The sequence below is a fragment of the Glycine max genome, chromosome 15, assembly GCF_000004515.6.
Source record: "Glycine max cultivar Williams 82 chromosome 15, Glycine_max_v4.0, whole genome shotgun sequence".
Taxonomy (NCBI): domain Eukaryota; kingdom Viridiplantae; phylum Streptophyta; class Magnoliopsida; order Fabales; family Fabaceae; genus Glycine; species Glycine max.
In genome coordinates this window covers 40,331,959-40,351,429 of record NC_038251.2, presented here as the reverse complement: position 1 = coordinate 40,351,429, position 19,471 = coordinate 40,331,959, and the positions used below count along the sequence as shown (strand labels likewise).

Genomic DNA, 19,471 nt, shown 5'->3' with positions numbered 1-19,471 from the left:
AGTGGTCCTAGATGTAGAGAAGAATTTCTCCAAGAACACCCTCTTAAGGTCATCCCAGCTGGAAATGGACCTGGGAGCAAGGTAGTATAGCCAATCTTTTGCCACTCCCTCTAGAGAATGAGGAAAAGCTTTTAGAAAGATATGATCTTCTTGGACATCAGGGGGCTTCATGGTGGAACAAACAATATGGAACTCCTTAAGATGCTTATGAGGATCTTCACCTGCAAGACCATGAAACTTGGGCCACAAATGTATTAGTCCAGTGTTGAGAAGATATGGAACACCCTCATCAGGATATTGAATGCACAAGCTTTCATAAGTAAAATCAGGTGCAACCATCTCCCTAAGAGTCATCTCACGAGGTGGAGGTTGAGCCATGTTCTCAGTATGAAAATTAGTAGTCGAATGCACAAAATCAGAATATTCAGAATCACCAACAACAAAATACTCAGAATGCTCAAAATGCACAGAATGACTAGGATGCACACTATGCCTAACTAATCTATGAAAGGTTCTATCTATTTCAGGATCAAAGGGTTGTAAATCACCTGGATTGCCCCTAGTCGTGCACTAGATGCAGCAAATCATGTGTTTCTCAAACAAGCACCAGGGGAGGGTTAAAACTACAACTATAGTCCAACGATATCCAAATGAGTTTAAATTTTGTGAGCAATACCCTAAAATCATGAAAAGATAGCACAAAAATTTTCAAACAAAAATTCAGAGTCTAACTATGAAAACTGCCTAAGGAAAGTTTAGAAAAATAAGACAATAGTACTAAAAAAAAACTTAGTAAACGGCTGATTTTTCAAGTTTAAAACGGCAATTGACCGGATAATAGTCATCCTGATACCCAGAGCAAAAGTTATGGCCGTTTTAAGTTTTGCTAAAAACAAATTCCCAAATTTTTTGTCTCTCTCAAATTCAGCCACACCAAATGCTCCTGGTATTTTTCACACAAAATATGGACCAAAAGAAACTACCACACAAAAAATCAGCCAAAAATAACAACTCTAACTATCAAAACAAAAATCGCCAATTAAATTGCAAAATTAGTCGCTAATCACTATTCACAACATTACACAAAACTAAAAAAGTCGCTGAACAGGGGATGCGACTAAATGCAAAACAGAATGCTACACAAAACAAAACAACACACACTCACAACCTAAACGACAGAGCTACACACAAAACAACTAAACACTATTATGAACCTTTGGCCCACTGCTCCCCGGCAACGGCACCAAATTTGATCGAGGCCGTACCCGAATCAAATAAACATTAAAATGCAATATCTAGGAAGTGATCCTAGATCGTCTCCCAACGAGCAATGGTCAACCAAACCTTCATAACAGATAGTAATAAAATAGTAACGAATTAGGGGGGGTTGTTTGTTTTTGTAAATTAAACAGCTAGAAAATTTCAATTAGAAAATAACAGAATTAAAACATGTTGTTTCCCCTTGATTCACAAGCAAGTCTCTTATCCTAGGTTACGAGAATTTATCCTTAATCAGTTCAATCACTTAATCCAACCCTAAATTAAATTACTAAGCGAAAATTAACATAAGGCTGTCATTATGTGATTAAGCAACACATACACCAATTAATCATGAATGAAACTAATCATTAAGCATGAACGTAAATTAAGCGCAGAGAAAATTAATCAAGCACTAAGCATGCATGGATTAATAGCAACAAATACAGAGTAATTGGTGAAGAGGAAAAACTGATCAGAATTCAATAGTAATAACAAAACCTCAAAGAGAGTTGTGCTTGATCCTTTAGAGAAAACAACGCTGGAGACTTAACCTTCCATTAATCGGTAGAAAATGAAATTGTAGATTGAAGCAGAAACGAAGTTGCGGAAAACAAATTTTATTCTACATGAACAGTGTGCATGAACAGTAAAAATTGGAATTCTAAAATCCTAGAATTATTCTCCTCTCCGAAAAACTCCTAAACTAAAACCTTGGTGTTGTTATATAGGTCCTCAGCCCCAAAGCTTACAAATCTATTTAAAATCCAAGCCCATAAATGAAATAAAATAAAATCTGGACAAGATAAGATAAGATTGGATGAAATAAAATCTGGACGAAATAAAATCTAGATGAAATAAAATCTGGATAAGATAAGATTTGAGAAAATAAATTTGTCTGTTCTCTTCAAGTTCAAGCCCAGTTCCGGATTCAAGCTCAATTGCTTATAATTCTCCTGAAATTAAATTAAAAACACAAAATTAGTCAAGTAGGCCCAAATGATAAAACTGCATAATCAATTTGACAATTAAGGCTAATTAGTAATTAAAATGGTGACAAAAAGGGTTAAAAAATAGGAGAAAATAATGACACATCACCAGCTTGAAAGCTCAACTTACAAAATGAATCTGGGGCTTAGCGCAGAATGGCGCGCTTAGCGTAGCTATAATAAATTTTCACAGAGAGGAAGTGGCGCTTAGCACATCATCCACGCTAAGCCCATTGCTTAAGGTGCAACTTACAATTAAGATGTTGGGCTTAGCACAACAATGTGCGCTTAGCTGAACCATTCAGCCAATCAATTAGGGGTCTTTGCGCTTAGCGCGAGCAAGCTCGGCTTAGCTCGTGAAGAGATGGCGCTTAGTGCAAGGTTTGCGCTTAGAGGATAAGCAATCTGAACATTTTTCTAAGTTATTTTCTACTTATCTCTTCACACATAATTTAAAAACCCTTTTTGTTCATTACTAAACAAGCTGAAATAAATCACAATCACAAGCAAGATGTCCTAACTACATGCAAGAAATAAAAATGAGATAGAGAAAGGAAAGAAAAGCTGGGTTGCCTCCTAGTAAGTGCTTCTTTAACATCACTAGCTTGACGCATCATCCTGTTATCCAGGATCCAATAAAGTTCCCACTTCAAGGACCTTCTTCTCAGGTCTTCTTTCCTCCATCACATGAACTTTAAAACAGACCTTCCGGGCAGGTGGCTATTTATCTTCATGAAATAGATCAAAGATGATTTTCTGATCTTCTATGCCTATTTGCAACATCTTCTTTCCCATATCTACTACACAACTTGCAGTAGACATGAATGGGTGGCCAAAAATGAGAGGAATATCAACATCCTCTTCTATGTCTATCACCACAAAATCAGCTAGAAATATAAATTGCTTCACCTTCACCAAAGCATCTTCAATCACTCCATACGGTCTTGTGATGGAGCGATAAGCTAACTGGAGGGTCATGCATGTAGGTATTATCTCTATCTCTCCAAGTCACCGGCACATGGAGAGAGGCATTAAGTTGATACTAGCTCTCAAGTCTATGAGAGCTTTTCCTACAGCAACCTCACCAATGGAACACGGTATCGTGACAACTCTCGGATCTTTGTGCATAGGTGGAAGAATGCGTTGAATCACAGCACTACAATTGCCTTCTACCATAATTTTGTCACTATGGATGTATCGGTTCTTCTTTGTCAGCATATCTTTTAAAAATTTGGCATAGAGGGGCATTTGTTGAAGTGTTTCTCCAAAGGGTAAAGTAATTTCCAATTTCTTGAAGATATCAAGAAATCTGGCCAAATGTCTTTCTTTCTCTTTCTGGGAAGGTACCAAAGGATAAGGTACTTCCTTGCCTTCATTTGGAGTAATATTCTTCTTCTTTTCAGTGTTTGCCTCACTCTTGCCTCTCCTCGTCTCATCATCAACAACTTTCTCTTTTTGTTTTTCATTTTTCAACTTTTTTTCTTTTTCTTTTTCTTTTATTGGTGTCTCTTCTTCCTTATCATCTTCAGCCTCCTCATTAATCTCTTCAAGTTCTACAAAATCAGAAATGGGTTCAAGTGCTGGCTTAGGTGCCAGCTGTTGTTTATGTTCCTCCATCTTCTTCTCAGCTTCACTCTCATCCACATGGATTGCCCTTTTGCTTCTAGTCATCACAGCTTTACACTCCTCCTTGGGATTTTTCTCTGTATTAGCTGTAAAACTGCTTGATGATCTATCCGCCAATTGCTTTGCAAGCTGTCCCACTTGGACCTCCAAATTCTTTATGGCAGACTCTATGCTCTTCTGGTTGGACATAAAAACCTGCATGAACTGAGCTAAAGTCTCTTCCAGCTTCATTGTGCAATCATAAAGACTAGGCCCTTGTTGTTGTGGCCTTGTGGATGGTCCACCTTGATCTCTATTGAATTGATTTCCAAGGTGGTTCCTCCATTGTCCTTGTTGTTGATTGTATTGCTGGCCATGTTGGAATCCAGAAAATCCTCCTACATTAAAATTGTTTCTGGCTTATTTCCCATGTAATTGACTTCATGAGTGGGTTGTTCTTCAATAGGGATACAATATCCAGATTCATGAGCTCCCCCACAGATGGTACATCATGCAACCTACAAAACAAAAGCATGTGAAGTATGTGCAGAATGAATTTGAGTTGGCAACTTACTTAGTGTTTCAGTCAATGCCTCAAGTTGCTTAGACAACAACTTATTTTGTGCCAACAATGCATCTTCGGAGTTTAGCTCCAATAAACTCTTTTTAGTAGGAATGTGAGCTCTATCTCTCAAAATAGAAATGTCACTTGCAGCCATATTTTCAATGAGATCCATGGCTTCTTCAGGGGTCTTCAATTTGATTTTCTCACCTGCAGAAGAGTCCAATAGCTGCTTGGACTGTGGTCTTAATCCATCTATAAAATTGTTGAGCTGTATTGGTTCTGAGAATCCATGAGTGGGAGTCTTTCTCAATAAACCGTGGAATCTTTCCAAGGCCTCACTCAAAGATTCATCGGGAAATTGGTGAAAAGAAGAGATGGCGGCTTTGCCTTCTGCAATCTTGGACTCAGGAAAATATTTCTTGAGAAATTTCTCCACAACCTCATCCCATGTCTTAAGACTATTGCCTTTGAATGAATGAAGCCACCTCTTAGCTTCTCCCAATAAAGAAAATGAAAACAAGCTCAATCAGATTGCATCTTCAAGCACTCCAGCCAACCTAATAGTATTGCATATTTCTATATAGGTGGCTAAGTGTGCATATGGGTCTTCATTTGGTAAACCATGAAACAAATTATTTTGAATTAGTTGAATCAATGATGGTGGTTATGTAATGGTTTGTGCTAGAGGTGAAAAATTGTGGCACATTAGAACTTGAATAATCTTCCAGGGTGACTCTTCTTGGATCTTCAACCATGATGTGGTCTTCGATATGATCTGAATGAGAATGTCCTGCAATAGGAAAACTAGAAGATGCCTCAGAAGATTGAGGTTCTTCCTCTGGAATTGCTGCTGCTTCTAAGTCCTACAAAAAATTTCTAATTCTGTCTTGATTACGCCTTCTACAAGTGGCGTTAATCTCCAAATCAATGGGGATCAAATCACCTGCAGTAGATCTTCTTTGCATACAAGAAAATAGAACAACAGTTATCCAGTTCAAAAGAACAATGAATGTGCTATAACTACTATGTTACATAGTCAAAAGAATCAATAAATCAAAGGAAGCAAAAATAAAGCAATGTTGCACAACTAAATTAAACTCTACTAACAACTTAGTTCCCCGGCAACGGCGCCATAAATACTTTGTTGGATTTCTCCTGCAGTTGCTTTTTGTTCCACTTTTTCTTCGTTCAAATATATTCAAGGGAAATCCGGTTTGCCGGAAAACGCACCGGGTCGTCAAGTATTTAAAAATTAAAATGGATGAATCCGAGTATCGAACACAAGGAACTAATGTTAGCCTGAATTAAGTTTAGAAATGAAGCATTGTTGAGAGAACATGTATGTTTGATAATTTCAAACAGAATTTAAACTAACTTTTATGCTAAAAACTATAAAATGCAAAGTAAGTAAAAGTGACAGTAGTAGGTAGAAATGTTGGCTCTTTCTAACAAACAAGCTGATGCATATAAATATATTTCTCTAATCAATCATGCTCTTGTGTTCTATGTTGTAGCCTAAATTACTAAAGCTCGATCCCTCGTCAGACCGAATCAATCCATGCTTCGTCCTCAGATCCCTCCTGTTGGACTAGGCCCAATTGAGACAGCCCTCTTAGGTTTAGACTAACTTAAACTGAGTTTCGTCCGCAGATCCCTCTTGTAAGACTAGACTCAGCTCAAGTAGCTTACAAAAGTTTAGCCTAATTTAACCTAAGCTTTGTCCGCAGATCCCTCTTGTAAGACTAGGCCTAGACAAAACAACATTATTGTAACAACAAAATTAAAACCAAAACTTAATCCGCAGATCCCTCTTATAAGACTAAGTTTCGATCCTGCTTCAATCAAGTTCTAAGGCAACAGTACATTTCCCAATGCTAAAGTCACCTAACTAAGCACACAAATGGATGATCAGACCAAAAGCATACAAACATTAAGCATTGAAGGAAGCATTGAACAAAGAAAACATAATCAATTAGATATTAGGTATTTACATCAGCTGTTCATTAGAAATCCCCAACTAGGGTGTTTAGCCAGCCATTACAGAAGAAACCCTAACAATAATAAGCTTACAAAACCTAGGTATCTCTGCAAAAGCTGCTCCTCTTGCTGCCTCCAAAGCTTTTATCCCGAAATAGGCACTGTGGTGTGCTCTGGAATCTGTGCCAATCATCTGCCTAAAAATTTGTGTACCCTAATTCTGCACAAGACATGCTTTAAATAGGCTCTGAATTCGCGACGTTGCACTCAGCGCCACCCTTGCGCTTAGCGCGAGTAAATGGATTCGGGCTTAGCGCCAGTCGTGCGCTAAGCCTAGCTGAAGACACCTGCTACGCTTAGCGCAGTTATCTCGCGCTTAGCGCGCGGCCTTGATGCTGATGCCCTGCCAAATTCTTCTGTCACACTAAAGCTATGCTTGGCGGTGGATTCACGCTTAGTCCACTGATGAGCTAAGCTCAACTGTCACTTTTGACACTTCATGACTTAGCCTCTTTTTCACCTGAAATTGCACATATTTCATCATTAAATCCAATGGACATATTCTAGAGACAACTTTATCCATAAAACAAAATTTATTTACAAAAATCACTAAAAAATAACCATAAATTGGAGAACTATACAAGTTTTGGAAAATGATTTATATATAAAAGTTAGTCGTATAAGGCGACTAACACTGTTTGATGTTGTACAAACAAAAAAGGAAATATTTTCAAGAGATAATTAATGGAAATAAATTATTTAAAAACAATTATACAATATTGCTTTAAAATTGTTATACCAATATGTATTTTTTATAAGTTAAATATATTTTTAGTTTCTAAATATTTTGTAAAATTTATTTTGATTGCTGAACAAAATTTTGACTTGTTTAATTTTCTCAAATTTATCTTTTTAATTTCTTTATTCAAGTGTCACTATTAATGATGATGCTACCCTTATATTTTGTGATTGTTATTTTTTTACAGTTAAAAAAATCATAAATCAGTTAGATTAAACATTTAAAAGATATTAAACAATTTATGGTGATTCCAAATCGCCTGAAATTGCTTTAGTCGCCTAGGAATTTCTATCATGACTTTTGGAGAGTCTTCAATTAAAAATATATTTATCAATTACTATTATTTTTCAAACCATCTATGTTTTGTTCTTTTAATATTTGTTATGTTTATTCAATTAACATTTTGAAGGAAATATAATTATGTTTTAAATAATATATGGTAAAGTTTTAATTTTTTAATGTGACGACATCTTTTTAAAATTTGTTTAAGTATACAAATAGACACTAGAAGCCCGATGCTTGATATCCACCTATCCCCGAACTACAGATTAATCTCGTGATCATTATCGTGAAATTTAATAATTAACATTAATTACTTATTTAAATTCTTGAATTTTTTTTTAAAAAAAAGGGATGAGGAGTAACTTGATCCCTTATTATCTGATTCTCTCTTATTTCCTTTAGGTATCACTCTTATAAAAAAATTATATATTATCTTTTTATTTTTTATCTTAGTTTTCTAAATTAATCTTCTATTTTCTTTTATTTTTATAATAGTTAGCATTTTAGGTTTCGTTGTTGACATTATTTTCTAACTTTTACATTTTCAATTAATAAGATCAAGCTAAGAAGCTAAAAGCGGGAGCTTATATTGAAAAACAAAGAATATTTTTATTTATTGTGATATAAAAATAAGTTAAGTCAATATATATAATAATTCTTTGTTACTAACATTATATTTTTTTAACATTAAAAATTAATAGTCATTTTTACACAATAATATCTTTATTAGATTAAAATTCTTTGTTTGAATATTAAATTATATAAAAATAATATTTGAGTATTTCGTTACTTATTATCATCAAAATATTTTTTTACTGAAATAAAATGGCTTTTTAACCCCTTCTTTTATCATTTTAATTCGTTACAATAAATAGTAAATAAAAATAAAAAAATTCAATAAAACCAGATTAAATTCTAATCATATTAATTTATACTCAAAAGTCATAACATCATATTCAAATTATTAAATTTACATAAACAAAGTGGAAAAGTATTAATAAATTAAAAATTAAATTATAAAAATACAAAAAAAATGATATTTCTAATTTTAGTTAATTAAAATTAATTTAAATATTACAATATATTAACATTAAATTTAAAAATATTATATTTCATTGTGTTTGCAATCATCTCTACTCAAATTCTCTTATTTACTATTACATTTAGTAAAAATTGAATAGATATATTATATTTCATGAAGATATAACACCTGATCATATTGTTTAATTATAGTAAATATATTATATGTAATAAATATATTATGCTTAACAAATAAAAAATTTAAATATTTAAGGCTTAATTAATATTAATTTTGGTTCTCTAATTTATTTTTTAAGTTCATTTTTGGTTATTAAATGGTTCAATTAGGTCCTTTTTATTTTAAAAGTTTCACTTAGGTCTTTTATTTTTCAAAATAGCTTCAATTTTGTTTCATTTTTCTTTCATATGCTCCAAATTCTTTGAAAGTTAAGATGAATTTTGTTTTAAATACCAAATTGAACCCATTTTAAAAAAAATTAACGAGCCTAATTGAAACTTAATAAAAATAAAAGAACCAATTTGAACTATTTTTAAAAATTAGAGGACCTTATCGAATCTTTTAATAATAAGAGAACTAATATGAAATTAAAAAAAATGGATAACCAAAATAGTAATTAAGCCAATATATAATTATGTAGTTTAATTTTATTAAATATTATATTTAATGTATACAATATTTATTGTTTTGGGGTAATTAATTTTCTTTATAATATATTCCTATACCATAAAATTTACAGTATATTCATCATAGTATTTATTAAATATGATATACAATTAAATTTAAATAATATTTTTAATTGTTGCATTTATGAAATGTAATAAATTTACTAAATATATTGAATATAAAATATGTTATTAAACATATGAATTTACGTATTTAAAGTATTGTTGAAAATAAGAAACAAAAAAATAAAAAAGTAAAGAAAAAGTCAAAGACATATATATTATAAATTAAAGTACAGTAAATGTTTATCAACTATATATGTATGTTTCTTCATAGCTTCATATCAACCCATTAGGCAGGATTAAATCGAAGCAAGGAGTATATTGCTCTAAAATCAAATTAAGATGAAGGCCATCTTTTCATTTCTGCTAGTCCTACTTGTTCTTTCCATTGGAATTGGTATGTTTTGTTTTTCATTTATTCAAGCTAGTCACTATTTTAAGCATGACAAATTTTCAAAACTCATTTTTGCTTTTAAAATAGGCTTTTGATTTTTCAATTCACGGTAGTATTGAATATTGTGTGCTTGTGTGTGGGCAGAAAATGAAGGACCGCTGAAAGTAATAGAAGCAAAAATTTGTGACGAAGAATTGTACAACTATTGTGACGAAAGTTGTTTCACTGATATTTGTGCCAAGAAATATGGAAGTACATCAATTCCTTTATGCAATGAATTGAATCACTGCATATGTCGTTACCGTTGCTAGGTCTTTGACCTTCTTCAACATAATCCTTATGAATGTTAGTTTAAGAAGTACTATGTAGTGGTAGATTCAAAGAAAATAAAACTACACTTTTATTATATCTACTTGTTTAGATTTTCATTATTCCTTCTCAGATTCTGATTATTCATTCCATGTATAATTTCAATTTAATATGTCAAAGAATGGTAGTAAAAATGAATTTATAAAAAAAAATCATACATTCATAAAAAAAAGAATAATATTTTAATTACAATACACTGAATTCTAAACCCCAAATCTTAAATCCAAATTAATAAGGAAGTAAATAATGAATGATTAACTTAATTAAACTACATACCTAATTTTAAAATGACATAAGTAATAGAGAGAGCCATTAATAATAACCAATGCTTGACAAATGACATATTCTATTATTAATTATTTGCATAACTGGATGATTAAAAAATTATGTCTTCTGAACCAAATATAAAAAAAAAATTAATTTCACATTAGTTAAGGATGTTTGTAAAGTTCATTTAATTTTCTTCATTTAATAAAAACAAATTATATTTTCTAAACTATTATTTTTCTAAGATAACTTCATTAAAAACCGTCTATCATTAATATTGTTAATCTAAATAATATTACAAATATTATTTATAATAAATTATCTTTTTTAAAAAATATTATATTTTGCATATTTAATTTATATTTTTTCTATTCAAATAAACCTGTCTAATTATTTATTCAAATACTTTCTCATGGAAGTGACAAAGGCAAAAGTAAAAGTCAATAACTTAAAGTAATTAAGAAATCCAGAAATCTAGATGTTTATTTCAATGACTTTATTCATATTAGTATTTATTCATAACTACTAGATTGAATACCCATGTGGTGCACATGTTTAATCAAATTATGTTAGACAAATTTGTTCCAAAAATGTATGGGCTACTTGAATGGTTTCACATGTAAGACTACTTTATTCTAAGGATTCAAAAGGTGACTTTTTATAGTTCTACTATTAAATGGGTCCCTATTCTTTTCTGTGACACCCTCTACCACACACACATATATAAATAAAACATAAAAATATTGATAAACAAATTCACTTGAGTAAAAGGTTCACATTCACTTCACTATTATCACACAATACTTACTAAAAACATATCCTGCTCAAAACATGACCGTCAAAGTTTACAAAAATGTTTTATTAAATGAGTGAGGTAAAATAAAATAAAATAACACCATGCAATTAAAATAAAAATTCATCCTCAATGTCACATCCTATCAGAGCATTGTGTCCCAGTGCCTTTGTTCATTTTCCCATATGGTTCCTTTTTCTCCAATTTTCAACAAATATATTCAAGGGAAATGAAACATCGGAAAGCGCACCGGGTCGTCGAGTATTTAAAATTAAAACAGAGTGATCCTAGTATCGAACTTAGGGAACTTGCTTATTAGACAAAGTTCTATTTAGAAGTAATGCATTGTTGGAGCAAAAATTGACAATTGATGGTCAAAAACAGAAACCAACTAATTCTATGGTACAAACAATAAATGCAAGTAAAAGTTAACAGCAATAGGTAAAAAATATTGGGTCTTTCTAACAAACAAGTTGATGCATATGAGGATATTTCTCTAATTAATCATGTTCTTGTGTTCTATGTTGTAGCCTAAAGTACTAAACCTCAATCCCTCGTAAGTTTAGACTAATTTAACCTAAGCTTCGTCCGCAGATCCCTCTTGAAAGACTAGGCTTAACTTAAACAGCATTATCATCACAACATATTCAGAAAACCAAAACCCCACAATTCATCCCTGGTAATGTAGTTATTTAGTCCTGCTTCTATCAAGTTCTAAGGTAACAGTACATTTCACAATGCTAAAGTCACCTTACAGTACACACAAATGGGTGATCAGACCAAGAGCATGCAGTAATTAAGCATTGAAAGAAGCATTGAACACACAAAACACAATTAATTAGATATTATAAGTAATTACATCAATTGTTCCTTAGAAATCCCCAACTAGGGTGTTTAACCAGCCATACAAGGAACCCTAATGCAAATGAGACAGAAAGTATAGAGCAATTGTTGCTTACACAAGAAGGGGGATCCCTCCTCCTCTTCTTGGCACCTCAAAATCACTCAAACACTCTCTAATCTCTCAAAGTGATGAACCCTAGCTTCCTTGCTTAGCTGCTACCTCCAGAGCACTATCTCAAATTCTGGGCAAAAGAATGCAGCTCTGGTCTCCAAAATTCATCACCTAATTCTGACAAATTAGGTTTCAAATAGGCTCTAAAATCGCGACATCGTGCTTAGTTCCACCCTTGCGCTTAGCGCGAGTAAGTGGATTTGGGCTTGGCGCCAGTCGTGCACTGAGCCTGGCAAAAGACAAACATCTCGCTTAGCGAGCTAATCTCGCACTTAGTGCGCGACCTTTATTCTTGTGCTCTTCCAGATTGCCTTGTCATGCTAAGCGCGCTGAGCCGACAGGGTCTGCTTAGCGCAACTGCTCCTTTTAGCACTTCAAGATTTTAGCCTCTTTTGACCTGAAATTGTGCAAATTTTATCATTAAATCACATGGAAGATACTCTAAAGACAACTATTCAAACAAAACAAGATTTATATACAAATTCCTACAAAATAACTATAAATTGGGGAACTATAAAAGTTTTAGAAAATGTTTTCTATACAAAAGTTAGTCGTATAAGATGACTAACAAACTCCCCCAAATTTACAGATTTGCTTGTCCTTTAGCAAAGAAAGAACAGTTCACTTGTCCTCAAGTGACAAAATACAGTGGTTAATCAAAGTGGTGTTTGTTTCACAGAAAAAAAAAAATTTATCATATGAAATGAATACCATGGAATTCTTCAATCAATGTCACTTCACAAAACATGCAGTTTTTCAAAGATAGGAACATATGTACTAGAGTCACAACTGAAATAAGCTAGTAAGAATGATAGATATCAAGGAAGGATCATCAAGCTAGTGTTTCTCATAATCCTGCATGTGTCTCGGTAAAAGTGTTTGAATTATAACAATTGAATAGTAAAATTCCCAACTTTGCGTTTCATCTCATGCCATACGGAAATAAACACACAAAATGAATCCGAAAGACTTTCTAGGCTTGTAATGAGGTTGGACTGCCAACAAATCATGGTTTTTCTAGTATTCAAAAGCTTAGATTCTAGGTGAGCATTCATCCATAGATAAAACTTTACTTTTCATTCATTCCCACCCCAATACTTGCCTCTTTTTAGGCACATAGCTTCATTTCATTGATTTGCACCACACACACTTAAACACTTTTATTTATACTTACAGTTTTTTTATAACGAAAACAATGTGTATATACTGCTCTGTTTTGACCATTTTATTTCTTACCCAGTCTCCCCCAAATTTGGGACAAATTTGCTTTAACATATAACTCCCCCAAATTTTGGACAAATTTGTCTTGAACCAAGCTTTTCTGTGGATGATGCTCTCCTACAACCTAAGACAAGGTAGCAGGAGATAAAACTGTATAGGCTCAAGGTTCAATCAATCAATCAATCATTCAGCTCAAAACTGGGTGCAAGGGATAAATCATTCAAGCACGTGGTGAGCTTTTTGGCTACGAGGCTATCATAATCAAACATGGCCTTCATCATCCTCAATTTCATGCATTTAATCCATACTTTAGATATTCGTGCAAAAATTTATGGAAGCAATACTTTCCAAGATTATTTTGATGATGTCAAAGACTCAAGTCAAGAATGAAGAGTCAAGCAAGTTTCAAGAATCAAAGAGTCGTTAAATCAAAGCAAGTTTCAAGAATCAAAGAGTTGTTCAATCAAAGCAAGTTTCAAAGAATCAAAGAGTTGTTCAATCAAGACACAAGATTCAAGAAAAGAATCAAGAGAAGACTTAAGATATGCAAGGACCATTAAGATAAGTATTAAGAGAGTTTTTCAAAATATTGAATAGCACAATTTTGTTCTAGAGAATTTTTCAAAAAGAAAAATCTTTTACCAAAGAGTTTTACTCTCCGGTAATCGATTACCAGAAAGCAGTAATCGATTACCAGTAGCCAACATTCTTTTCAAACTGATTTGCAAAGCTGTAATCGATTACCATAAGCATGTAATCGATTACCAATGTTTTAAAACGTTAGATTTCAAATTTCAAGAGTCACAACTTGTGATAAAACATTTTCAAATCATTTCAAACTTGTGTAATCGATTACACAATACTTGTAATCGATAACCAGTGTTTCTAAACGTTGGTTTTCAAATTTAAACATGAAGAGTCACATCTGTTGATGTGTAATCGATTACACTACCATGGTAATCGATTACCAATGACTTATTTTGAAAATTAAATTGCCAAAAGTCACAATTCTTAAAGTGACTAGTTTATGAAGATTTTTCAAAAGTCACAACCTTTAAAGTGACTGGTTTTCAAAAGAGTCACAACTTTTAAAGTGACTAGTTTTCAAAAGAGTCACAACTTTTAAAAGTGACTAGTTTTGAAGAAATTGCCAAGAGTCATAAACTTTTAACTTGAGTCATCAAATGACTATAAATATGTGACCATGGCACGAATTTTATAGAGACAACTTTCAGATTTCTTTCATTCATTCAAAGAATTCTTCTAAGAGTTTTTGTTCAAAACTTTCTTTATTCAAGACAAGTTCATTGGCCAAAAACTTGTGTTATTCTTCTTCATTCATTCTCTCTCTTGCCAGAAGAATTCAAAGGACTAACTACCTGAGAATTCTTTTGATTCTTCCTTCTCCCTCTAGCCAAAAGATTCAAAGGACTAACTGCCTGAGAATTCTTTTAATTCTTCCTCTTTCCTTTGAACAAAAGATTTCAAAGGACTAACCGCCTGAGATATCTTTTGTTTCCCCTTACAAAGATTCAAGGGACTAACCGCCTAAGAATTCTTTTTCTTAACACATTGGAGGGTACATCCTTGGTGGTACAAGTAGAGCGTACATCTACTTGGGTTGTAATACCTAGAACAAGAGAGGGTACATCTCTTGTGGATCAGTTCAAGTGGAGGGTACATCCACTTGGTTGTTAAAAGAGAACAAGGGAGGGTACATCCCTTGTGGATCTTTGCTTGTAATGGATTTTACAAGGTCATTGAAAATCTCAAGAACCGGTGGTTGCTTGGGGACTAGACGTAGGCACCAGCATAAATCTTGTGGTTGTCTTTCTTCTTCCCTACACTCTTTATTTTCTGCTGTGCAATTTTTATTTCCGCTTTACTTTTGTCTAAGTTATTGTTTCTGTTCTTTACTTTCTCATAACTTAGTAGTAAAACTTAATTGAATCTAGTAACATTAAGAAGGATAAATTTTTAATTAGTCAAGACACGTTCAAAATTAATTCAACCCCCCTTCTTAATTATTCCGAGGCCACTTGATCCAACAAGTGGTATCAGAGCAGGTTTCTTGAGAAAAGTTTCACAACTTCAAGATAAATGGCCTCTTTAAATTCTCTGTTTTTCAAAAGTAATTTCAGGTATAGGTCAAATCTGAAATCATTTCAAGATCATGATGAAGACCAAGCCAACTTATGTCTCATGGCAAAATCTCATGAGAACAACGAGGAAGAATCTATAAGGAAGAAGTGGTACATCGATAGTGGATGTTCCAAGCATATGATGGGAGATGTATCCAAGTTTACAACCATTTCCCCCAAGAAAAGTGGTTTACATACGGCGACAACAACAAAGGCAAAATCATTGGAGTCGGCAAAATAGGTACGAGTTCCTCTGCTCCCATTGAAAATGTGTTACTTGTAGAAGGTTTAAAGCATAGCCTATTAAGTGTTAGTCAATTATGTGATAAAGGATATAAAGTATCTTTTAATTCTGAAAAATGTGTTATCAAGCATGAGCATGACAAAGACATTGAGCATATAGGTTTCAGAGAAAATAATGTTTACATGATTGATTTGAAACAAAAATCTGAAAATGATAAATGCTTTTTAAGTAAAGATAGCGATCCTTGGTTGTGGCATAAGAGAATTTCTCACATTAACATGGATCATCTAAATAGATTAATCTCAAAAGACCTAGTTGTTGGTTTACCAAAATTAAAGTTTGAAAAAGATAAATTATATGATGCATGCCAAAAAGGTAAACAAACAAGAGCATCTTTTAAATCTAAAAATATTGTCTCTACCACTCAACCATTACAATTACTGCACATGGATTTGTTTGGACCCTCTAGAGTCATGAGTTTTGGTGGTAGTTACTATGCATTAGTAATTGTTGATGATTATTCTAGGTATACTTGGACTTTATTTCTTACTCACAAAAATGATGCATTTCATGCATTTGTGAGACTTGCCAAAGTCATCCAAAACAATAAAAGTCTCAAAATCATCTCCATTAGAAGTGATCATGGAGGTGAATTTGAAAACAAGGATTTTGAAATGTTTTGCAATTTACATGGCATAGAACACAACTTTTCTGCACCTAGGACACCCCAACAAAATGGTGTAGTAGAAAGGAAAAATAGATCTTTAGAAGAAATAGCTAGAACCCTTTTAAATAACACTCAACTTCCAAAATATTTTTGGGCTGAAACTGTCAACACCACATGTTATATTATGAATAGAGCCTTAATAAGACCCATTCTTAAGAAAACCCCATATGAACTGTTTAACAATAGAAAACCAAACATTGCTCATTTACATGTTTTTGGATGTAAATTTTTTGTCCTAAACAATGGTAAATAAAGCCTAGGTAAATTTGATGCTAAGGCGGATGAGGGCATCTTCCTTGGTTATTCCCCTACATAGCAAAGCCTTTAGGATATACAACAAAAGAACCATGACAATTGAGGAATCAATACATGTTTCTTTTGATGAAAATAATATTACCTCTCTGAGAAAGGAGTTTCTTGATGATATTGCAGATTCTTTGGAAGATATGCACAATCAAGAAAGGAATCTAAAAAGGAAGAGAAATGAAGAAAACAAGGATGTTCAAGATGACATAGCCCAAGAAAATGATGATCTTCCCAAAGAATGGAAAACCTCAAGAAATCATCCTCTTAACAATATCATCAGAGATATCTCAAAAGAGGTAACAACTAGACACTCTCTCAAAGATTTATGCAATAACATGCCATTTGTTTCTATGATAGAACCTAAAAACTTTAAAGAAGCCATAATAGATGATCAATGGATAGTTGCTATGCAAGAAGAGTTAAATCAATTTGAGAGAAATAATGTTTGGGAACTAGTTGATAAACCACATAACTACCCCATTATAGGAACAAAATGGGTATTTAGAAATAAACTAGATGAAAATGGTATAGTAATTAGAAATAAAGCTAGACTAGTTGCAAAAGGGTACAACCAAGAAGAAGGGATAGACTATGAAGAAACCTTTGCACCTATAGCTAGATTAGAAGCCATTAGCATGCTTTTAGCTTATGCATCTATTATGAACTTTAAACTATATCAAATGGATGTCAAGAGTGCCTTCCTAAATGGTCTAATCCAAGAGGAGGTATATGTAGAACAACCTCCCGGGTTTGAAGACTCACAAAAATTAGATCATGTCTATAGACTAAAGAAAGCACTTTATGGGTTAAAACAAGCAGCTAGGGCTTGGTATGAAAGATTAAGTAAATTCCTATTAGAAAAGAATTTCATTCGAGGAAAGGTAGATACCACCTTATTCATAAAGAAGAAGAATAATGATATCTTATTGGTACAAATTTATGTTGATGATATAATCTTTGGATCTACTAATGAATCTTTGTGCAAGGAGTTTTCTATTGACATGCAAAGTGAGTTTGAGATGTCCATGATGGGTGAGTTAAATTACTTTCTTGGACTACAAATGAAACAAACAAATGATGGGATCTTTGTCAACCAAGCAAAATATTGCAAGGAACTCATCAAGAGATTTGGAATGGAGAACTCAAAACACTTGGCTACTCCTATGAGCATTGGTTGCTACCTTGACAAAGATGAGTCCAGTCAACCCGTTGATGAAAAACAATATAGAGGTATGACTGGATCTCTACTTTACTTATCTGCAAGTAGGCCAGATATTATGTTTAGTGTGTGCATGTGTGCAAGATTTCAATCAAATCCAAAGTTTTCACATCTAACTGCAGTAAAAAGAATCATAAGATAACTCTTAGGAACAATTAACTTAGGATTATGGTACCCTAAAAATTCTTTATGCAATTTAATAGGATACTCAGATTCATATTTTGCCGGATCTAAAACAGATAGGAAGAGCACTAGTGGCACGTGTCAGTTCATAGGGTCTGCTCTTGTCTCTTGGCACAACAAGAAGCAAAATAGTGTAGCATTATCCACAGCCAAAGCAGAATACATCTCTCCTGGTAGTTGTTGTGCACAGATCCTATAGATGAAACAGCAACTATCTGATTATGGGATTCTATTAGACCATATTCCCATAAAATGTGACAACACAAACACCATAAATATATCTAAGAACCCAATCCTCCACTCTAGAACCAAGCACATAGAAATTAGGCATCATTTTCTTAGAGATCATGTCCTAAAAGGTGACTGTGTTCTAGAATTTGTAGATACCAAAAACCAACTCGCAGACATCTTCACAAAACCACTACCCAAAGATTCTTTCTACACCATTAGAAGAGAATTAGGACTTCTAGATGTTAGTGACTTAGACAAATGATTTGTTTTATGTTATGATGTCTTATGACTTATTTGATACATATGCTTTTATTATGATTTATGGATAATTTACTATCTTGTTTGATTTTTTTATAAGTTTCTCCTTTTTCTTGTATGAATACATTTCTTGTATGTTTATCCATTTGTGTATGATTTTATGTTACAATGCACTTTGGCCTTTTTTGATGTTGCCAAAGGGGGGGAGAAAATGGGTATTTTAGAAATCAAGATATTATATTTTCAAAGCTTTAAAATTAAGCATAAATTCAAAAAGAAAGGGGGAGAAAGAGATGAGTGAACGATAGAACAAAACCTGCATGTATTCTCTTGATTTCAGGATTGTCATCATCAAAAAGGGGGAGATTGTGGAAGCAATGCTTTCCAAGATTATTTTGATGATGCCAAAGACTCAAGTCAAGAATGAAGAGTCAAGCAAGTTTCATGAATCAAAGAGTCATTCAATCAAAGCAAGTTTCAAGAATCAAAGAGTCATTCAATCAAAGCAAGTTTCAAAGAATCCAAGAGTTGTTCAATCAAGAATCAAGATTCAAGAAAAGAATAAAGATAAGACTCAAGATATGCAAGAACCATTAAGATAAGTATTAAAAGAGTTTTTCAAAATATTGAATAGCACAATTTAGTTCAAGAGAATTTTTCAAAAAGAAAAATCTTTTACCAAAGAGTTTTACTCTCTAGTAATCGATTACCAGAAAGCAGTAATTGATTACCAGTAGCCAACATTCTTTTCAAACTGATTTACAAAGTTGTAATCAATTACCATAAGCATGTAATCGATTACCAATGTTTTAAAACGTTAGATTTCAAATTTCAAGAGTCACAACTTGTGATAAAACATTTT

General features: G+C 32.9%; 1 long non-coding RNA gene across 1 annotated transcript; it reads left to right on the top strand.

Annotated features, from left to right (window-relative positions):
- Nucleotides 1-9,524: 9,524 nt before the first annotated feature.
- On the top strand, nucleotides 9,525-10,041 carry LOC100804587 (uncharacterized). Its single transcript, XR_418501.4, has 2 exons — nucleotides 9,525-9,638; nucleotides 9,780-10,041. It is a non-coding gene; the product is annotated as an uncharacterized lncRNA (long non-coding RNA).
- The last annotated feature ends 9,430 nt before the right edge of the window (nucleotides 10,042-19,471 follow it).